This window comes from Molossus molossus, unplaced genomic scaffold (genome assembly GCF_014108415.1).
Source record: "Molossus molossus isolate mMolMol1 unplaced genomic scaffold, mMolMol1.p scaffold_m16_p_12, whole genome shotgun sequence".
NCBI lineage: Eukaryota > Metazoa > Chordata > Mammalia > Chiroptera > Molossidae > Molossus > Molossus molossus.
Genome location: NW_023425347.1, coordinates 772,229 through 794,014, shown reverse-complemented (window position 1 = coordinate 794,014; position 21,786 = coordinate 772,229). Strand labels below are relative to the sequence as shown.

General features: G+C 44.5%; 1 pseudogene; it reads left to right on the top strand.

Annotated features, from left to right (window-relative positions):
* The first annotated feature begins 170 nt into the window (after positions 1-170).
* LOC118626156 lies at positions 171-19,869 on the top strand (annotated as a pseudogene).
* The last annotated feature ends 1,917 nt before the right edge of the window (positions 19,870-21,786 follow it).

Genomic DNA, 21,786 nt, shown 5'->3' with positions numbered 1-21,786 from the left:
CGGTGCGCCCGCCGCCCGCCGCAGAGCGCACGCTGCGCACGGCCCTCGGGTGGGCCGAAAACCTGGGGGCGACGCAGGTAGAGGACCGGGCCCTGTTTAAGGAGTTTGCACCCTGGTGAGAAGCAGACGTGTCTACCAACCACTTTGCTGGAAGATACCAAACGATCCGAATGAGGCGATTCTACCAAAACGAACGCGAGTTCCGAGGGGGAGATGCTTCCAGCCGCCAGGAAGAAGGCGGCGTCCTCGAGGAGCTTGGTAGCCGGCCGCGAGGTGCCTGTTCGTGAGGTCGTCGGAGTCCTCCAGCCCGCTGGTCCCTGGTGGGAGAGCCCACTCTGGAGCCTGCTCTGTGCCACCGAAGGGGAGGCCGGTGTCCGTCCCGCCGAGGAGACCTGCGGTCCCCGGTGTCTGCCCTGCGTGAGTTCTCGGCCTGACAACCTGACTGCTTTCTACTGCACACGATGAATCACCTTCCGACTCTCTTGTCCAGTCGGATGTGGCCCTCGGCAGCAGTGTTCATGGGACACACACCATTTCCATGATGTGTCAGGCTGTGTTTGCTTGAGGAGGGATAGGTGGTCACCTCTGCTCAGAAAGGGGACCGGTGACTTCCTGAGAGCCCAGCCACGCACAGTTCCCGATTTGCAGCGTGTTTGGGTGCGTGTGTCACCTGGTGCGACCGTTCGGCTCTGGCCTCCGGAACCAGTCAGGGAAAGTGGACCCTTGTGCAGGCACAGCCTGGGCTTGGACTCAAGGGACCTCGTTCTTGTTGTGCCAACTGGGACCCCTTTTTCCTCCCTCCCTAGGCCTTGGCGTGTCTTCTGCAAAGGAGAGGTCTGTCCCCGGCTCTGTGATCACAGGGACAGTGAGGTTCGGAAGCAGGAAGGAAGTGGGGCTGCAGGAAATGCCTGGCCGTCAGGCGCTCCTGGAAGTGAGCACGGCCTGAGTCACTGAGAAAAATGGGGATAAAAACGAGAAACCCGATTTCAAGTGTCCGCGGTCACTGCCATTGTCTGGCGTACATTCAGAAATGAAGTTAAGAAACTGGTCTGGGCAGGTTCCCTTCCCACACGGCCCTTGCGAAGGGCGGGGAGCCAGGGTGACCGTCACACACCAGGGCTTCCTTTGGGGCTCACTGCCGAGCTCCCTAAGGACAGATCTGACTGTGGTTACTACGAAATTAGTAACCAGCCTCTCGCTTATAAAGCAGTGTTTTTTAAAATTACAAGTTGCATGACCGAGCAGATGCTTTGGGGGAAGACACCAGTCATGCGTTCAAAGCCAGGGAGCACTGTCCCACCGATGAATGTAGAGCATGCTGTGAGAACCCTAATGAATATGTAACATCGCCTCCACTGTGTCTCTTTGCTGCTGTTTGTCAGAACCTATTTGCTATGTCCTGCAAGCTATATATGCCACGGCAAAACCAAATTCCCTTTTTAATTCCTCCCGAAGTCCTGGGTGCCCTTCCCCCTGCTTTGTGATAACGATGATGAGAGTCTCCCCTTAATCAGACTGCAACTGTCACATGTGAGGAGCACGCATTTCCGGGGTAATCGCTTACAGCTTCCTCAGAACAGCTTTCTCAGTGAAGGACCAGGGCTGTTCTCGGGCCCCCGGTGGGGGATGAGGGAGGTTCCCTCCATTCACACTGTTGAATTTGGGGGCCAGCGGTCAGCCAGCATCAGATCATCTTTTATCAACTTTCAACCTGCCATTTTTAGGGAGCTAGTTACACATAGTTACACATTTCTTTGTCTTTTACATAGTTGGAGATAAATCCAACAACAACAAAAGGTTTACTCTGATCAGCTTTAGCCTGCATAGGGGATTCAAATCAATGAGACCACATGATTAGAACTGACCAAAGCTGGGACCCCACCCTGACATTTGGTGTGGAGATGGTTATTATTTTGCTGTTCTTCAAAGCATTTAGAAAATACCCCAGGCTAGAGCTGCGACCTATAGTCAATGAAGTCTCAATTGTCAGTTTTATGTCTAATTCTGTATATATAACTTATTATATTTTATAGTTTCAATAAACAAACTAACAAAAAAGAGAGCTGCAGACTGCTGCACGTGACTTCTCTGGGGTGGGGCTGGGGGAGGAACTGGTTCGGATGGCTCTGTTCCTGGCTGCTGACTGTCTATAACAAGACTTAGGATCGGGGCCAGCCAGCTACGAAATACCTAGAATGTTAGGGCCTGGGCCGTTCCCTCAACGCAAGCAAGCATTGCAATGAGATTGTGTGGAAAACACTTAAAGCATCGCTTTCCCAGTTGCTGTATTAGTTTATAAGGCATTGATTCACTTAGCGACTGCTATGTGACACACTGCCCCAGCATTCAGTGGCTTAAGCCGACGATCCTCTGATTATTACAGCTCAGGGGCAGTAAAGGTCCTGGCTGACCTGGCTGACCTGGGCTGCTTGTGGCTCAGCTGGGGCCTCTGCCTGCTGGAGCACTTTAACAGAGAGCTCCTCCTCCTCCTCAAACCAGCCGTCACGTCCGGCACTGACAGAAGCATGCAGTGAGCGGACACACAGGTTCTTCAGGCCCAGTTCAGAACTGGAACGCCACCACCTCTAGCTCATTCTATTGGCCAAAACAAGTTATTTGGCTAACCCAAAGTCTAGGGTACAGAAATAGACCCCACCCTATCTGTATGAAGAATTGCAAGGTCCAAGAATGAAAGGTCATCATGCAACAGTCTACAGGTCTATTTGTATCCTACGGCTGCTGTGACAAGTTACCACAAACCTAGCAGCTTCAGGCAACACAAATTTACGATCTTATCATTCTGGAGGTCACAATCTTAATACCAAGTTTTCAGCAAGATTGTGGTCCTTGTGGAGATGTTAACAGAAGAATCTGTTTCCCTCCTTTTATAACATCTGTATTCCTGGGCTCATCGCTCCCTTCCACCTTGGAAGCCAACAGCCACACGGTTCCAACTGCGGCTTCCACTCCCCCTCGTTCTCTGATTCTCACCCTTCTGCTTCCTCTTTCTGGTACCAGGAGGATAACACGGGATCATCTTACCATCTCAAGATCCTTAATTGAATCACCACTGCAAAGATATTTGCCATATAATATCATATATTCACAGGTTTCGGAAATTAGGAGGTGAGCATCTTTAAGGGGCCGTAGTTCTGCCAAAGACAGTAAGTATGTAAGTGGCTGTGGAACAGAATGACGTAACACTGACTAATTATGTGAGTGCTTGTGAAATATAACACAACACGGAAGGTAAATATGTAAGTGCTGTGGCGTGAAATGACCTAACAATGGCAGTGAGTATTAAATAGTTGTGGAATAAAATGATGTAACAGTGACAGTAAGTATGTAAAAGGTTGTGGAATATTACAATGTAACAGCAACAATAAGTATATAAAGTGATTGTGGAACGTAATGTCATGACACCAACAGTAAGTATGTAAATAGTTGTGAAATAAGACAATGTAACAATGACACTGAATGTGTAAGTGGTTGTGGACTGTAACAATGCAATACCAATAAGCAGTAAGTAAGTAAATGTGGAACATCATAACATGACCCCAACTGTGAGTCTGTAAATGACTGTGGAACGTAACGACATAATGACAATAACACGGATGTCTGTGACAGCACGGATGTGGGTGACCTGTTCTTTCATGTTGGGCCTGTTTGTCTCTCCATTTTGGTTGTCTCTTTGTGTTTGTTTCTATGCACAGTAGAACTTCGGTTCTCGAACTTAATTTATCCTGGAAGGCTATTCAAAAACCAAGTTATTTTTTCCCATTAGAAATAATGTGAATTGAATTCATCCATTCCAGAGCCCCCAAATGATTCTCTTTTTTAACCTTTCTTATATCTAATACATGTCTAATGTATGTTTAATCTATAAATAAACACTTTGAAAACAAAAAGCACATTAAATGTAAATAAAATTTTAACAAAAAGTAAACTAAATGTACAGTAAAAAGAGAAAATTTAATAATAAGCAGCAATAAAAGCAAAAATACCACAAAAATATTCACAGTATAATTTCCTGAGATGTTAACATGAGTTTTAGCGGTAAAAATGACTCATGCTCACATATTCTCTCCTTCGTTTGTCACCTGAGAGTTGAGTAACTGATCATACAGGTATCAGCATGAAAGGGTTGTTGGAGAGAGTAGAAAATTGTTCATGGTGGGACATGTTTGAGAACCAAGGTTGGACTACATTAGAACTGCTATGATCCCCATTCTTTGTGGGGTGGCCTTATATACTAGGTGTCCTGTGGGACCCAGTGGGGTAGTATCCTTGATCTTTTGAGCTGGGTACTCTAGGAATGTCCCTTGTGTGGGTTATGTGGGCCCTCTTTTTGTAATTGGGTCTTGATTGCTATTGGCCCATTTGTGGAGGAAATCAACCCTCAGGCTGCTGTGAGGCTCAACCCCAATCACGGCATGCTATTCAGGTGCTGACGAAGGGGGAGGGGGAGGGGAGGAAGAGGAGAGGAGGGGAGGAGGGGAAGAGAAGGAGGAGGAGAAAAGAGAAAAATGGGGGAGGAAGATGGCAGGAGGCAGGACCAGAGGGAGGGCGAGTGTGTGAGAGAATGTGAGTGGGCGTGAGGTGGACAACCAAAACTGAGCAGGGCAGAGCTGCAGAGCAGAAGGTTTCTCTGCTGTGGAAGGGAGCAGCCTGCTACCTCAGTAAGCAGCCCTTCAGGGTGCTTCTCCCTGCGCCACGGGGAAGTCCCAACATTTTGGATGATCCCGGGTCTTCCCTGAGAGGAGGCAGTGGGAGCGGCTAGGGCCCAGAAACCTGAGCCCACTAGGACACCTGGCACCATCGGACCAGTGGACACTCTGTGTCAACACAGACTGGTGCACAGTAGTGGAGCTCCCAAGGTGCCGGTCACAGAAGCTGCAGACAACCAGGAGCCCAGCACCATCCCCCACAGTAGCAGCCTGATCAGAGTTGAGATATACCCCCAGCAACAGAGGCTGGGGAGCAGACATCCATTCCCAGGCAACAGGAGCACAGACCAGCAGCTGAGACCCATCCCCCAAAACTACAGCAAAAGCTGAGCAGCAGTTGAGTCCCACGGGGCAGCAGCACTCCCCAGCCACCAGCAGTGGGACCTGGGGCTTCACAGAGGCCTGTGCGGTCCAGTAGCTCACAAGAGCAGTGGGAAGCCCGAGCCCAAGAGGGACTGGTGTGATCCAGCTGCCTGCCCACAGGACCTGCAGGGTGCGGGGGCACCAGAAAGGCCTGTGTACCCAGCTGCGCACAAGATAGGCTTAGAGGATGTGAAAATGGAGGCAGAGTGAATAGAAGCTATGCAGACGATCTCCCAGGACCAAATAGGAATTACAACTAAAATAAAGACAAATCCTCAGAAAAAAGCAACAGAAAAGCAGCAGGACAGGACCACATAACCAGGACACTGGTGGGATCTGCAGAGGTGTGAGAGGGTGGCAGGCTAGGAGCCCACGGACAGCAGCAGTCTTAGCTGTGAGCAGCGCCCTTGGGCAATAAAGACCAAGCCTGCTCCACAGCGCAGAGAGGCAGGACAGAGCACTAAAATAGCCACAGCCACTCACCTGGGGGCTACCGCAGAGGGAGGGCAGACTGGGCTGGAACTCTGTGGAGACATCCGGGATTTGGAGGGCACTCAGAGATTTTGCTGAGTGTGGCCACAAAGGAAGGTGGCCAGTCTGCTCCTTCCCAGGGCTGAGGGGAAAAGCAGCAGCCCCCCCCCCCCTCACCCCCCCCCCCACCCCTGGGATTCACACTTTCCCAGGTGAGGCAAAGAAATGCAACCTCGCCCTGGCCGGTTTGGCTCAGCGGTTGGAGCGTCGGCCTGCGGTACAGAGAGACCCGGGTTCTGTTCCCGCTAAGGGCACGTACCTCGGTTGCAGTTTGTCCCCGGCCCTGGTTGGTCGTGCGGGTGGCAGCCACTCGATGTGTCCCTTCACATCGATGTTTCTCTCTCTCTCTCTCTCTCTTCCTCTCTCTCCCTCCAGCTCTATCTGAACAAAAAATGGAAAAATGTCCTCGGGTGAGGATTAAAAAAAAAAAAAAAAAGAAAGAAATGCAACCTCATCTGGGAATGTTGAGGCCCATTAACAACCAGCATCTATCCCACCCTCTGGAAATCCTCTTATTCAGAACACCAGGGCTACATTCCAAGGCACTGAGTAACTGAGACTACTACCTTCCAGGAAAAAGCTAGAGGATAACCGAACCTTACCTGGGCTTGCAAATATACCCAGGAAAGTAAGACTTGACAGTGGTGTTTAACGTGGGCCCACCCAGGCCCATTCAAACCCAGTAGAGGGAGCCACAAAACAGAACACAAACACCCACAGAAAAAATCTGGCAGGCTCCAAAACCCACTGGGATAGCCAAAATGGTGAAACAAAGAAACAAATACCAAATGAAAGAACAAGAGAACTCTATCAAAGATGAGATAAATGAAATGCAGTTAAGCAAATTATCAGAGGTAGAGTTCAGAGCCATGATCTTGAGGAAGCTCAACAGCATGAGTAAGAACATCAGCACCATGAGCAAAGATATAAAAACACTGAAACCAACCAAGTGGAAATGAAGAATGACATAGCAGAAATAATGAACACATTGGACCCTGTCCGATTTGGCTCAGTGGTTAGAGCGTCGGCCTGTGGTCCAGAGAGACCCCGTTTCGGTTCCTGTTAAGAGCGCGTACCTAGGTTGCAATTTGTCGCCGGTCCTGGTTGGTTGTGCAGGTGGCAGCCACATCTGACCTAGTGTGTTATTTAAGGTCCCTCTTTCCTTGTTGAATTACTGTCTGAAAGATATATCCGTTGATGTCAATGAGGTGTTAAAATCCCCTACTATGACTGTGTTACTACTGATCTCTCCCTTCATGTCCATCAATATTTTTTTTATATATTTAGGTGCTCCTATGGTAGGTACAGAAATGTTTAAAGGGGTTATATTTTCTTGGGGAATTGCTCCTTTTATCATTACATAGTGTTCTTCTTTGTCTCTTTTTATATAGTCTTTGTTTTAAAGTTTATTTTGTCTGATATGAGAATTGCTACCACAGAGGTTATTTCATTTCCATTTGCATGAAATAACTTTTACCATTCCTTTACTTTTAGTCTATATTTGTATGTCTCTTGTTCTGAGGTGGTTTTCTTGTAGACAGCATATATGATTTCTTATCCATTCAGCTACCCTAATTCTTTTGCTTGGAGCATTTAAACCATTTACATTTACAGTGATTATTATTAGATACATATTTATTGCCATTTTATTCTCTTTTTTCATAAAATGTTGGTTTATATTTTTGTTTTTAATTTTTTTATTAATTTACTTTGGTTACAGATGTCCCCCCGCCCCCCAATGACACCCTCCTCCCAATCCCCGCTCCACACCGTCCCCAGCATTGCTGTCTATGTCCATGGTTATGCATACATGCATATAAGTTCTATGGTTTATCTCTTCCCTCCCCATGGCCCCCTCTTCTAAGATTTGTCAGTCTATACCCTACTCCTATGTCACTGGGTCTGTTTATCAATTTGTTTTGTTCATTATATTCCACAAATAAGTGAGATCATGTGATATTTGTCTTTTTCTGCTTGGCTTGTTTCACTTAGCATAATACTCTCCAGGTCCTTCCATGCCATCTCAAAGGATAAGAGATCTTTCTTTCTTACAGCTGCATAGTATTCCATTGTGTATATGTACCACAGCTTTTTAGTCCCCTCACCTACTGATGGACACTTGGGTTGTTTCCAGATCTTAGCTATTGTAAATAGTGCTGCTATAAACATAGGGATACGTATATTCTTTCTGATTGGTGTTTCAGGTTTCTTAGGGTATATTCCTAGAAGTGGGATCACTGGGTCAAATGGCAGTTCAATTTTTAATTTTTTGAGGTAACACCATAGTGTTTCCCATAGTGGCTGCATCAGTCTTGATTCCCACCAGCAGTGTACTAGAGTCCCCTTTTCTCCACACCCTCTCCAACACTTGTTGTTTGATGATTTGTTGATGGCGGCCATTCTGACAGGTGTGAGTTATACCTCATTGTTGTTTTAATTTGCATCTCTATGATGATTAATGACGTTGGGCATTTCTTCATATGTCTCTTAGCCATTTGTATATCCTTTTCAGAGAAGTGTTTATTTAGGTCTTCTGCCCATTTTTTAATTGGGTTGTCTTCCTTTTGTTGATCTGTATGAGCACTCTATTTATTTTAGAAATTAATCCCTTATCTGATGTATCATAGGTGATTATGTTCTCCCATATAGTGGGTTCCCTTTCCAATTTTTTGAAGTTAATTAATTAATTAATTTATTTATTTTGTATGTGCCCCAAGCAGGGACCGAACCTGGGACTCTCTGGTCCACAGGCCAATGTCCCAACCACTTAGCCAAACCGGCCAGGACTCCCTTTCCATTTTGATGGTTATTTCTTTTGCTGTGCAGAAGCTTCTTACTTTGATGTAGTCCCATATGTTCATTTTTTTTTCCTTTGTTTTTCTTGCCTTAGGTGATGTATCAGTAAAATTCTGCTGAGTATGATGTCTGAAATTTTATTGCCTACATTTTCTTCCGGATTTTTATGGAGTCACATTTAAATCTTTTATCCATTTTGAGTTTACTCTTGTATATGGTGCAAGTTGATGGTCTAGTTTCATTTTTTTGCGTGTAGCTGTCCTATTTCCCCAGCACCATTTATTAAAGAGGCTGTCTTTACTCCACGGTATGCTCTTGCCACCTTTGTCAAATACTAATTAAGCATAATGACTTGGGTCAATTTCTGGGTTCTCTGTTCTATTCCATTGATCTATCTGCCTGTTCTTGTGCCAGTACAGGTTGTTTTGATTACAGTAGCTTTGTAGTATAACCTGATATGCAGTATTGTGATTTCACCTACTTTGCCCTTCTTATTCAAGATTGCTGTGGCTATTCAGGGTCTTTTTGTTTCCATATGCCCTTTTGAATATTTGTTCTAGTTTTGTGAAATATGTTGTTGATAATTTGATGGGGATTGTATTGAATCTATAGATTGCTTTGGGTAGTATAGACATTTTAATGATGTTAATTCTTCCAATCCATGAACAAGGTATGTGCTTCCACTTTTTTATATCTTCCTCTATTTCTTTTTTCAATGCCCTGTAGTTTTCTGAAAATAGGTCATTTACTTCTTTGTAAAGTTTATTTCTAGGTATCTTAATTTTTTTTTTTTTTCTGCAATGGTAAATGGGATTGCTTTTCTAGTTTCTCTTTCTGTGAGTTGATTACTGGTGTATAAAAATGCCGTCGATTTTTTGATGTTAATTTTGTATCCTACCACCTTGCTGAATTTGTTTATTAAATTTAGCATATTTTTTGATGGAGTCTTTAAGGTTTTCTATGTATAATATCATGTCATCTGAGAATAATGACAGTTTCACCTCCTACTTTCCTATTTGAATCTCTTTTATTTGTTCTTTATGTCTGATTGCTGTGGCTAAAACTTCCAGTACTATGTTGAATAAGAATGGCAAAAGTGAACATCCCTGTCTTGTTCCTGTTCTTAAGGAAAATGCTTTTAATTTTTGCTGATTGAGTATGATGTTGGCAGTAGAATTTTTATATATGGCCTTTATTATGTCAAGATATAATCCTTCTATTCCCACTTTGCTGAGCGTTTTTCTCAGAAATGGGTGCTGGATTTTGACGAATGTTTTTTCAGTGTCTATTGATATGATCATATGGTTTTTGTCTTCTTTTTGTTGATTGGGTATATCACATTTATTGATTTGTGAATATTGTACCAGCCTTGCATCCGTGAAATGAATCCCACTTGTTCATGGTGAATAATTTTTTAATATATTGCTGGATCTGATTTACTAGTATTTTGTTCAGAATTTTAACATCTATGTTCATCAGGGATATTGGCCTGCAGTTTTGTTTTTGTGTACTTTCTTTTTCTGGTTTTGGAATTAGAATTATGCTGGCCTCAGGAGATGAGTTTAGAAATCTTCCTTGTTCTAAAATTTTTTGGAATAGTTTGAGGAGAATGGGTGTTAGTTCCTTTTTGAATGTTCAGTAAAACTCCTCCGTGAAGCCATCTGGGCCTGGGCTTTTGTTTGTGGGAGAGTCTTGATTACCTCTTCAATTTCCTTAGTTGTTATTGGTCTGTTCAAGTTTTCTATATCTTCCTGGTTCAGTTTTGGGAGACTATGTATTTCTAGAAATTTGTCCATTTTGCCTAGATTGTGCAATTTGTTGCCGTATAATTGTTCATAGTATTTGTTAACGATCCTTTGTATTTCTGTGCTGTCAGTTGTTAATGCTCCTTTTTCATTTATCATTCTGTGTATTTGAGTTCTCTCTCTTTGTTTCTTGATGAGTATAGCTAAGGATCTATCCATCTTGTTTATCGTTTCGAAAAAACAGCTCTTTGTTTCATTGATTCTTTGTATTGTTTTTTTGTTTGTTTGTTTTTCCTTTTGTTCTCTATGTCATTTATTTCTACTCTGATCTTTACTATTACCTTTCTTTACTTGCTCTGGGGTTTTGTTTGCTTGCTTGCTTTCCAGTTCTTTAAGTTGTGAGGTTAGATAGTCTATTAGAAATATTTCTTGTTTCTTGAGGTAGGCCTGTAGTGCTATGAACTTCCCTCTCAGAACTGCTTTTGCTGCATCGCATAGATTTTGTGTCGTCGTGTGTTCATTTTCATTGGTTTCCAATAAGCTTTTAATTTTTTCCTTGATCTCCTTGGTAGCCCATTTATTTTTTAATAACATGCTATTTAGCCTTCATGTGTTCAAATGTCTTTGCATGTTCTTGTTGCAATTGATTTCTAGTTTCATGCCATTGTGATCTGAGAAGATGCTTGATATGACTTCAATATTCTTGAACTTGTAGAGACTTAGTTTGTGCCCTAACATGTGGTCTATCTTTGAGAATGTCCCATGTGCACTGGAGAATAATGTGAATTCTGTAGTTTTGAGGTGTAATTCTCTGTAGATAACTATTAAATTGATTTGATTTAGTGCTTCATTTAGAGTCTCTATTTTCTTGTTAATTTTTATCTAGAGGATCTATCCAGTGATGTCATTGGGGTTGAAGTCCCCTGCTATGATTGTATCACTGTTGATTTCTCCTTTGAAGTCTTTTAGAAGGTTTTAATATATTTTGGTGCTCTTATATTGGGTACATATGTGTTTACCAAGGTTATAACTTCCTGTTGGATAGATCCTTTCAATACTATGTAGTGGCCTTCTTTGTCTCTAGTTATGGCCTTCATTTTGAAATCTATTGCATCAGATATGCATATTGCTACCCCAGATTTTTTCCCCCTTTTTTTTGTTTGGAAGATTTTTTTTCCATTCCTTCACTTTCAACCGATGTGAGTCTTTTGTTGTGAGGTGGGTCTCTTGTAAACAACATATATATGAGTCATGCTTTCTTATCCATTCAGCTACTCTGTGTCTTTTGATTGGGGCGTTCAGTCCATTTACATTTTTAAAATATTTTTTAAATCTTTGTTGTTGAATGTAGAATGTATTACAGATGTTCCACATTTTTCCCCCATTGATCCCCTCCTCCCCACTCCTGCCCCCCTCCCGCCTTTTCCCACACTATTGTCTGTGTCCATTGGTTATGCATATAAGTTCTTTGGTTTATTTCTTCCCACCCCCACCCCCAACCCCTTTCCCTTTGAGGTTTGTCAGTCTAGCAATGAATTTGTACTTCTTAATCCCTTCACCTTTTTCACCCATTCTTCCAACCCCCTCCCATCTGGCAACCAACAAAATGTTCTCTGTATCTATGAGAATGTTTCTGATCTACGTGTTCATCTTGTTTGTAGATCCCATTGTTGATAGATATGTATTCATTGCCATTTTGTTTGTTCATATATTTTATCTTTTCCTTCAGAAAGACCCTTCATCATTTCATATAATAACGGTTTGGTGGTGATGAACTCCTTTAACTTTTTCTTGTCTGGGAAACTCTATATGGCCATCGATTCGAAATGACAGCTTTGCAGGATAGAGTAATCTTGGTTGTAGGTTCTTGCTTTTCATCACACTGAATATTTCTTGCCACTCCCTTCTGGCCTGCAAAGTTCCTTTTGAGAAATCAGCTGACAGCCATATGGGAACTCCCTTGTAGGTAACTAGCTGCCTTTCTCTTGCTGCTTTTAAGATTCTCTCTTTGTCTTGAACCTTTTGCATTTTGATGATGATGTGTCTTGGTGTGGGCCTCTTGGGGTTCATCTTGGTTGGGACTCTCTGTGCTTCCTGGACATGTATGTCTGTTTCCTTCACCAAGTTAGGAAAGTTTTCTGCCATTATTGTTTCAAACAGGTTTTCGATTTCTTGTTCTCGCTCTTCTCCTTCTGGCACCCCCAAGATGCGAATGTTGGCACGCTTGAAGTTGTCCCAGAGGCTCCTTACACTATCCTCATTATTTTGGATTCTTTTTTCTTTTTGCTGTTCTGATTGGGTGTTTTTTGCTTCCTTATGTTCCAAATCGATGGTTTGCTTCTTAGATTTACGTACTCTACTATTGAAGCTGTGTAAATTATTCTTTATTTCAGTTAATGCCTCCTTCAACTCTGGCCCTTTTTTATGCTCTTGAGGCCCTCACTAAGTTCACTGAGGTTCTCACTAAGTTCATTGAGTATCCTTGTAAGCAGTATTTTGAACTCAGCATCTGTTAGGTTGCTTATCTCCATTTCGCTTAGTTCTTTTCTTGGGGTTTTGTTCTGTTCTTTCATTTGGGACCTGTTTCTTTGTCTCCTCATTTTGGCTGCCTCCCTGTGTTTGTTTCTGTGTATTACTTAACAAGCGGTATGGGGCTAGCTGAGACCAGATGCTGCTTGTTTGAAAGAATTTAGGAAAAACCTGAAGCAGGATCCAAGACAGGCCAATCCTATGGTTAAGCAAGTGGCAGCAGCTTGAGTGGGCCTGAAAGTTGGGAGGGGCGGGGCGGGGCCCCAGGGAGTCACCAGGGCGGGGTTACCAGTGTGAGCCAGGTTGCTGGAGTCCCAGATATGGCAGCTGTCTACTGTCCCAGGGAAGGGCTCACCAAAGGAACCAAGGCCTCTGAGAGCATGTTTGTCCCAGAGAAAGCCCCCTCTCCAGCCCTTGCTCCAGTGCCAAACAGCTCAGTTCTTCCCTGTATGTCTCCGGTGCCCCTTGAGCTGCCTCCCCTCCAGGCTTAGAGGGAGAGAGTCCGATAAGTCCGTGCGCGGGCCCCTTAAGGAGCTGCCTGGAGCTCCAACCGCTTCAGCTTCCCTGAGCCTCAGTTCCCGCTGGTTTTTCCAGCCAGAAGTTATGGGGACTCTCTTCCTGGCACTGGAACCCTGAGCGAGGCATCTGGTGTGGGCCGGGGACCCCTCAGCCCCCAGGAAGGACCTTCCCAGCCCAGGTGTCCCTCCTGATTTTTATCCGCCACACGTGGGTGTGGGACCAGCCCATCTCGCCACCGGGCCCTCGCGCCTCCGCCCCTCCTACCAGTCTGGATGTGGCTGCTGCTTTAATTCCGTAGTTGTAGGGCTTCCATTCAGCTCGATTTCAGGCAGTTTTGAATGATGGTTGTTCTGTAGTTTAGTTGTATCTTTGATATGGTTGTGGGAGGACGCGATACCACGTTTACCTACCCGCCATCTTGACCGGAAGTTCATTCATTAAGTTTCTTGAGCATCCTTATAACCATTACTTTGAATTTTCTACCTGATAAATTGCTTGCCTCTATTTTATTTAGCTATTTTTTCTGAAAATTCCTCCTGTTCTTTCATTTGGGGCCTGTTTCTTTGTCTCCCTATTTTGATGGTCTCTTTCTGTTTGTTTCTATGTATATATAGGACTGCTATGACTCCCAGTCTTGGTGGGGTGGCCTTCTGTTGTAGGTGTCTTGTGGCTCCTACAGTCTTCTTGATCTCTGGAGCTGGGTGCTTTTGGAATGTCTCTGGTTTGAGTCATTTGGACCCTCCTATTATAATTGGGTCTTGATTTCTGATGACCTTTTTGTGGTTGGGATCAACCCTCAGGCTGGTTGACCATGAGGCTCAACCTCAACCATGGTGTGCAAGTTACTGTGCAGGTGTCTAGTCTCAAGGTGTCTTGATGGACTCGCTGGCAAGTTCGTTAACCCTGAAGTCTGGGTGTCTATAGAGGTAAACCTTTATCACCATGTATTCAATGTTTCTCTCTGCTTCTGCCAGACCTATGTGTTCATAGGAGGGACCAATCAGTGTAAATGGATTGGCTTTTTATCAGATGAGATCGGGTGTGTTCAGGGTGGTACGGCTGTAGATGGGTTGGCTTTTTATTAACTTACAGCGAGGGGCAGACCTGTGGTTGGTCTGAGACTCCCTGAGGCTCCACCGTCAGCTACTCCACCTCCCCCTTATCTTTCTTCAGTACCTTTCAAGGAGTCTTTATTGTGAACCCAGGGTAGCCTAGCTGGGGCCTGTGGACCCCCTGCTTAGAGATTATGCAGTCAGGCACTCAATGAGGAGAAATTAGCCTTTGCTTCAAAGCCAAACTCCTCAGCCTCTGCCAGAGACTCCAACTATAGCTTCTGCTAAGGTGACCTATGCAGGTTCAGGTTGCATAGTCTGCAGTCTGCTCTACAGGAGCAGGTTCAGCTGCCCTGGACTCAGCAGGATTAATCAAGAGTCTCTGGCTGAGAATGTTGCCAGCCTGCAAGAGGGGGCTAAGCTGGTCCCAGACAGTAGCCTCTGGGGGTCTCACACTTGAAATGTCCTGCTCTGAGCTGCTCTCCCTTCCCCCAAAACACACCCAGCTGAAACTTCACGGAGCGGAACCAGTCCCCTGTTGGTGCAGAGGCGTTCCTAGCCTGTAGAAGGGGAAGGCAGGCTCTACCTCTCCTTCCTGGGACTGGCCAGCTGAACTCACAGAGAACTCAGATCGCCTCCCCACAATGCAGTCACAAAGCCCAGCACTCACTCGTCTGTCTCCCCAGTAGAAGCCTTCCCAGGAAACACAGTTCAAAAATTCCAACTCTGCATAGAACCTGCACCCTCACGCCACAGGTCCAAGCAGGAGGGTTATGAAATCAGCCCTGTGCAGGATTCAGGTCTCTCCGGGCTGCTGGTCTCAGCAAACTGGTGACTGAGATTCCCAGCTCCACTCATGCTCTCAACTCTCCACAGTGCAGGCCAAAAATCCCCCTTCTGCCCTGCTCCTTCATGCTGCTAACCCTACAGGATGAGCAAACCAGGAGGCTCCATAGGGGTGGGGGTGGAGGGTACAAGGTTCCAACTCCACCCTCAAGATGGAAGAATCCTTTCCTCAAGCCAAACAGTTCAGTCACTAACTGGGGCTCTGCACAATGCTTTCAATAAAGTAGCGGTCCCCTCAAATCACTGTTGGGTACTGCCCCGGGCCCCTCTGCTGGACCCAAACTCTGAAGCACATCCTTTTCAGTGGTCAGAGCCCAGAGCAAACTTCTCAGGCTGGGGCTGCTGGCAACAGCCCTTCACTGGGAAGGTGAGGTCCAGGTCTCCCAAGCAGACAGAATGACCCCGGTTCCTTCTGCCAGATGCTACGCAGGCTCTTCTAGTCTCTGCTGCTCTGGGTTTGGGATTTCTGCATGGGGTTGAGACCCCTCACTCCCAAGGGGAGGGAGCTTTGTAGCCAATATCACTCAGTCTCTTAGCCAAGCACCTGCTCCAGGGGGGCTCCCCCTTTTTGTGACTCTCCTCCTTTTACCAGTCTCTACATTGTTTCTTCAGTGCTCCTTAGATATAATATGTCCAAACCAGTACATTTCTCTTGATTTTTCAAGTTGATTGCTCATTATTTTAGCTGTAAACCCAGTCCCTGGCGGGGAGCAAGGGCACAGCCTCCAGCCACACTGTAGCCGCCTTTTCTTAATTTTTTCTTACTCTAATATTTTTTAGGTTCTTGCTTCCAGGCACATCCAACAACAGTGTGGTTTCAGGTCTTAGGAACAAAGTCATGTACAAGAGCAGCAGCAGCACCACAAAGATGGACAGTGTGACCTGGCAATATCGCCATTTTATTCTGTGTGTGTGTGTGTGTGTGTGTGTGTGAGGTACGTGCCCCTAGCGGGAACCAAACCCAGGACTCTCTGGTCCACAGGCCGACGCTCAACCACTGAGCCAAACTGGCCAGGGCGCCATTTTATTCTTTATACCTATGTTTCTCTCTTTTCTTTTTCTTAATTTTAAAGACCATTTAACAATTCTTGTAATACTGGTTGCTGGTAATAAACTCCTTTAGCTTTTTCTTGTCTGGGAAGCTCTTTATGTCTCCTTCCGATTTAAATGACAGTCTTGCTGGGTAGAGTGGTTTTGATTGCAGGTCCTTGCTTTTTGTAATTTTGAATATTTCATGCCAATTCCTTCTGGCCTGAAATTTTCTTTGGAGAAATAAGCTGACAGTCTTTTCATTCATTCATTCATTCATTCATTCATTCATTCATTCATTCATTATTTTTGTTAATCCTCACCCACGGATATTTTTCCACTGATTTTTTGTGTAGAGTGGAAGAGAGGGAAGCGGGGGGAGAGAGAGAGAGAGAAACATCTATTAGAGAGAGAGACACATCAATTGGTTGCCTCTTGAATGACCCAGACCAGGGCCAGGGATCGAACTTGTAACCCAGGTATCTGCCCTTGACCTGAAATTGAACATATGGCCCTTTGGTCTGTTGGCTGATGCTCTAACTGTTGAACCAAACTGGCTAGAGCAATGCTGACAGTCTTATGGGAGCTCCCTTGTAGAGAACTAACTGTTGTTCTCTTGCTGCTTTAAAGATTCTCTTTGTCTTTAACCTTTGCCATTTTAACTATGAAATATCTTGGTGTGGGTCTCTTGGGTTCATCTTGTTTGGGACTCTGTGCTTCCTGTACTTTTGTGTCTTTTTCCTTCACCAGATTAGGAAAGTTTTCTGTCATTATTTCTTCAAATAGATTCTCAATCCCTTAGTCACTCTCTTCTCCTTCTGGTGTCCCTATGATGTAGATGTTACACTTTATGTTCTTGCAAAGATCACTTAAATTGTCTTCATTTTTTAAAATCCCCTTTTCTTTGTGCTGCTCTGATTGGGTGTTTTCTGCTACCTTGTCTTCCAAATTACTGATTTGATCCTCTGCTTTATCTAACCTACTGTTGATTCCTTCTACTGTATTTTTCATTTCAGATATTGTATCTTTATTTCTAACTGGTTCTTTTTCATGGTTTCTATGTCCTCTTTTATGCTTAGTATCTCTTTGTTTAAGGTCTCACTGAGTTTGTCTATCCTTTCTCTAAGTTCCTTGAACATTCTTATAACCAAATCTGGTAGCTTGCTTGCCTCCATTTCATTTAGTTCTTTCTCTGGGGATTTCTTCTGTTCTTTAATTAGGGCACATTTCCTTGTCTCCCCATTTTGACTGCCTCTCTGTATTTGTTTCTGTGAATTAAGTAGATCTGCTTTGTCTCCCAATCTTCATAGTGGCCTTATGTAGGTGTCTTATTAGGCTCAGTAGTGCAGTCTCCTTGACCACCTCAGCAAGGTGCTCCAGGAATGTCCCTTGTGTAGATTATGTGAGCCTTTCTTTTGTAGTTGAATTTTGATTGCTATGGGCTTCTCTGTGCCTGGGATTGATCCTCAGGCTGACTAAATATGAAGATCATCCCTGGCCACAGTGTACAAGCTGCTGTGTGGGTGCTGACCACACAAAACAGGGTTCACCCCAGCAGGGTCTGGTGCTGAGATCTCCCTTTGAATGGGACACTGCTGGAGCTTTTGTGTGGTCTGGTATGTTGGTTCTGGGGTCCTTTGGAGGATCTCTAGTTTAGGTAAATGTCAAATGTTGCCTGTGACTGACCCTGGGCTACATGTTTGGAGCTACAAAGCAATTCACAGTTTGTGGCTGCCTCTGCTGGGCCTGGATGTGCATGGCAAAAGTCAAGCTGCACTCTAAGGCCAGCTTCCACCAGCACTGAGTCCGGGGACAGGTCAGCAAAAGGCCCAAGACACCCTGAGATCTGTCTCTAACTGCTAGCTGCCTGTTAGGCTCAGTCACTTAAAAAAAAAAACAAAAAAAAACCTCTGGTGGCATTTGAGTTGCATGAGGCAGGTTCTTAGTGAAGCACCAGATAGGTGCGAGTGGTGTCCACAAGGTTGATACAGATACAAACTTGGTGCCAGAGCTGCATCTGAGTCCACTCAGCACAAGTCCCAGGTTTGCCGAGAGTAGCTGCCCCCTGCTGGGGGGCCTGCAGACCTCTGCGGTGGAGTGGAGTCTCAGGGACACATCAGGAGGACACCAGCAAAGTTTATCAGACCCAAATAGACCAAGATTTGGCTGTGTGAAGGGAGGAGTCTGCACAGGTTAGGCATACAAGGGAAAAATGACCCCATTCTAGAGCCACACAACTGTCTGTTCTAGATTCTGCCTGGACAGCCGAGGTTGGCAGGGTGTGGTTACCAGGAGTCCAGAAGGTGAGACCAGTGAATCTTCCATGAGGGGGTGGCACCTGTTAGGCTAGTGGGAAGGTGAGGGGAATGGGCCCTACCCAAGGGCCATACAACTCAAGCTTTGACGCCCACTGACTCTACCTGGATCTCTACACACTGGGTCAAGGCAACTGATTCCTCTGCAGTATGTGAGCTCTATAGGATGGGGCAATAGGGAGTTGGAGGGTGAGGCTATTGGATTCCCCCAAACTGATGCCATATGGAGGGGGGTGCTCAACCCAAAAAAGATGGTGTCTGCAATGTGAGAAAGTGACTCAGCATGGGGACCCTTCAGTGCTCTCCCCAGAGGCATATAACCCAGTCTCTCCCCACATGACCCTATTCCTCTCTGAGCTGCCCTCCCTCCACTGGAGCCAAGGGTGGGTGGCTGTGAATGAGCTGTTGTGTGCTACCCTTTTAAGGGGGCACCTGGGTTTCTAGCAGAGTCCTGTCTCTTCCTGGCAGGCAGAACCCTCGCTGATTCTCATAGCCAAATGATATGTAGCATCCTCTTCCCAGCTCTGTTATCTATGATTTAGTTGTAATTCCAGATTGGTCTTAGGAGGAGGTGGGTGTACCTCCACCTACTCCACCACCATCTTCAAAAATTATTTTATTTCTTTATAGTAATTTTAATTTGATTTGTCTTTGCTTATGTTTTGGGAGATCCAAGTATCTACCAACATCTGAAGGCACAGAATGTTTCTTCTTACCAATGTCCTTTCTACATCAGCAAAGTTCTGTCATTTTCCATGGTGATGATTTATGACTTTTATAACCTTTTGGTTAGAAGTTATGGCCTTGGTACAGGCTATTAGGATAACTTCTAGTTATACTATGAAATCTAAGACAGACAGACATTCTTCCCCAAGTTCATTGTTTTCTTGGTAGCTGGTTACTATTTGTACTACTTCAAGTAATCACCTTTCATTATAAAGTACAGATTCCAGCCTATTGAGATGAGCATTCTGTGGTTGTACTTCATCGATAATTTCCTTGCTACAGTTTATAGGTTTACTTGTCACAAGTTATTTATTTATTTATTTTTTATTTTTTAATCCTCACCCGAGGATATTTTTCCATTTTTTGTACAGATAGAGTGGGAGGGAGAGAGAGAGAGAGAGAAACATCGACGTGAAGGGACACATCGAGTGGCTGCCACCCACACGACCAACCAGGGCCGGGGACAAACTGCAACCGAAGTACGTGCCCTTAGCGGGAACCAAACCCGGGTCTCTCAGGACCGCAGGCCGACGCTCTAACCGCTGAGCCAAACCGGCCAGGGCTGTCACAAGTTATTTACAACATCACGTTGCCTGTGGATCCATCTGTCAGCTGGAAATGTTGCTTCATTCCACTTGCAAGTCATAATCTTGAACAAATTGAAAAGCCTGTATCAATAATCATTTGTTAACACATCGCCATGTTAAAACTAATTAAAACTTACAGCTACAATAGGAATCATAATTTAATAAGCGGGAAAGCATGATTGAGACAGTACGGGGTAACATCTGGACTCCATGTAGACTGAAAGAATCCATCTTACAGGCCTGACTCCTTGCTTTCCGTAAAATCCCATATTGGAACCTAACCTAAACTAACCACATCCTTAAAGGAAAGAATGTACAGCAATAACATCCTTTCTTAACATCGTGTTCTGCAAAAGAGTTGTTTTTATCAAAAACCAGAATGTTTGCACAAACATTATTTTATAGGCCCTTTAAGTAGTCTGCAGACCATGAAAAACATCTCATGACCACCACAGGATCAACTGCCACCAGATGATGGTCACTCCAAGCCCCATCCCCACCCCAAAGCCTCTAGAGAAGCCTCCACAAGAACCCCTTGGAAAGCTCAGCTTCTCTGTCCTGCTGGACTCCCCTCTCTCCTGTGCACAAGCTTTTCAATGAACTTGACCTTGTACCGAGTTCAGTGCTCCTTGAGCGAGACGCAAGAACCTGGAGTCCAACTCAGGACATATAAGGAAGAAACCTAACTGCAGCTCCTCCCTGCTCACAATGTTCATACCTTCTCAGAACGTGTCTTTGGGTGCTGTGGTATTGTTTGTTTGTTTTTAACAAAGTAATTCTAAGGAAAAAATTTATACCCACTCAGGAAAAATGCATGTTACAAATATTAATTTCACACAAAAGTGAAACGAGTGACCATTTGCCCACACTGATGTTTGTGTCACCAAAACACTACTAGATGCAAATTGTTATGTAAATCTGAGACCCACTGCCGACTTTAAGATACAAACTTAAACACACATATTTATTAATCTCAAGAAAAAACCATTATGTAAATTGTTTATTCATATTGTAAGTGAAATACTAATTTCTAATATTTAAAAGCTTTGCTTTTCATGTTTATTTTATAATTAAGCATCTTGCTGAAGTTTGGTAAGAATTCTAGTTTTCCAGGTAACCACATCATCTGCAAATTACCATTTTTTTATCCTTTCCCAAAGTGATGCTTCTTTAAATAACCCACAGTGTATTAAATGAGTGGTTGGCGGACTCCCTATTCTATTCCTAACTTTAATAGGTACATCTCTAGTGTTTCCTAGTAAATTTGTTATTATATTCCTTTAAACATATTGTACTGTTTCATCAGGATTGTAAGTTGAATTATAATATTTTTAGGCGCCCTGGCCGGTTTGGCTCAGCGGTTAGAGCGTCAGCCTGCGGTCCTGAGAGACCCGGGTTCGGTTCCCGCTAAGGGCGCGTACCTCGGTTGCAGTTTGTCCCCGGCCCTGGTCGGTTGTGTGGGTGGCAGCCACTCGATGTGTTCCTTTCACGTCGATGTTTCTCTCTCTCTCTGTTCCTCTCTCTCCTCCCACTCTACCTGAACAAAAAGTGGAAAAATGTCCTCGGGTGAGGATAAAAAATAATATTTTTAGGCATTTATTAAAATGAGTGTATGGTTTTCTTCCTTTGCTATAAATATAAAATACTTTTTTTGTTTTAATCCTCAACCGAGGACATTTTTCCATTGATTTTCAGATAAGGAGGGAGGGAGGTGGGAGAGAGAAACACATCCATTGGCCACCTCTCGCATGATCCCAATCAGGGCTGGGGATTGAACTGCAACCAAGGTACATGCCCTTGACTGGAACTGAACCCACAAATCTTTGGTCTGTGGGCTGACGCTCTAACTGCTGAGCAAAACCAGGGGCAAATACTTTTTTTTGTTTTTAATCCAGGAAGCCAACCTTGTACAGCTGATCCTTGAATAATGTAAGGGTCAGGGGTGCTGAACCGTACTCCCCGCAGCTGAAAATCTGCATATAACTTTTGACTCCCCCAAACTTAACTGCTAATAGCCGACT